The following is a 935-nucleotide window of genomic DNA, read 5'->3' as shown; positions in this document are numbered from 1 at the left end:
AGGGCTCGGGGCAGCCCGGCCCCCGCCCCCGGCCCGGCTCAAGGGCGAAGCCCAGCCGTGAGGAGACCCGCTGCCGACAACACCCGCCCCAGCCGCCCCCGTCTCGTTTGCACCGGGCCGGGCTGCGGCCAACTGCCGCGGGCGATACTGTTTCGTGCCGGGCGCTGCTTTCCGCCTGTCTCTGTGCCCGGAGCGAAACCGGATTCAGTCTGGATCCGAGGGGAACCAGGGGGCTTTCACGCACAGAGAGAGCGAGAGCTCGATCTAGCTACAGATAGATCAATCTTTAGAGATGTATCTATAGATAGATAGGAATAGATATCTACAGGTCTATACAGATCGATATCTGTGTAGAGATAGCCTTAGAAATAGCTTTCCTAGATATATCTATACTCGGATCTGTCTATATAGATAGATCCATCTATATCTGTCTACGGATAAATACGTGTATCTATATCTGCCGGTATCTAGAGATAGATCTATCTCTACCTTAAATATATGTGTCTATATCTAGATAGCTAGATATGTCTCTCTCTCTATCTCGATAGATAGATAGATAGATAGATAGATAGATAGATAGATAGATAGAAAGAAGCCTTCTGGTTTCCCTTGGATCTGGACTGAATCCGATTTGGCTCCGAGACTGCGGTATATATATATACTGGATTAAGTCCAGATCCGAGGGAAACCAGAGGGCTTATAGCTATAGATCTATATTTATCCATATACATAGCTATCTCTCTATCGATAGATAGATAGATCAATCTAAAATAGCTAGCTAGGTGGATAACTAGATCGCTAGGTAGATCCCGATAGATCTAGCTGTGGCTCGGGGTTTTGTACAGCCAGGGCCGGTTTGCCCAGCGCGGGCGGGCGCCGATGCCCGTGTCCCCGCAGCTCCCCGCGCGGCCGGGGCGGCGGGTTTGGCCGGGGGG

General features: G+C 51.0%; 1 protein-coding gene across 1 annotated transcript in view; it reads left to right on the top strand.

The window, feature by feature from the left end:
• The window catches only part of ARX (aristaless related homeobox), a 48,015-nt gene that overhangs the window by 40,334 nt on the left and 6,746 nt on the right, over positions 1-935 (top strand). The gene's annotated exons all lie outside the window — the stretch shown is intronic.

The sequence above is a fragment of the Gavialis gangeticus genome, unplaced genomic scaffold (genome assembly GCF_001723915.1).
Source record: "Gavialis gangeticus isolate Ggan-Ray unplaced genomic scaffold, GavGan_comp1, whole genome shotgun sequence".
NCBI classification, from domain to species: domain Eukaryota; kingdom Metazoa; phylum Chordata; order Crocodylia; family Gavialidae; genus Gavialis; species Gavialis gangeticus.
The sequence above is the reverse complement of the archived record's forward strand: the minus strand, read 5'-3'. Positions and strand labels throughout refer to the sequence as shown.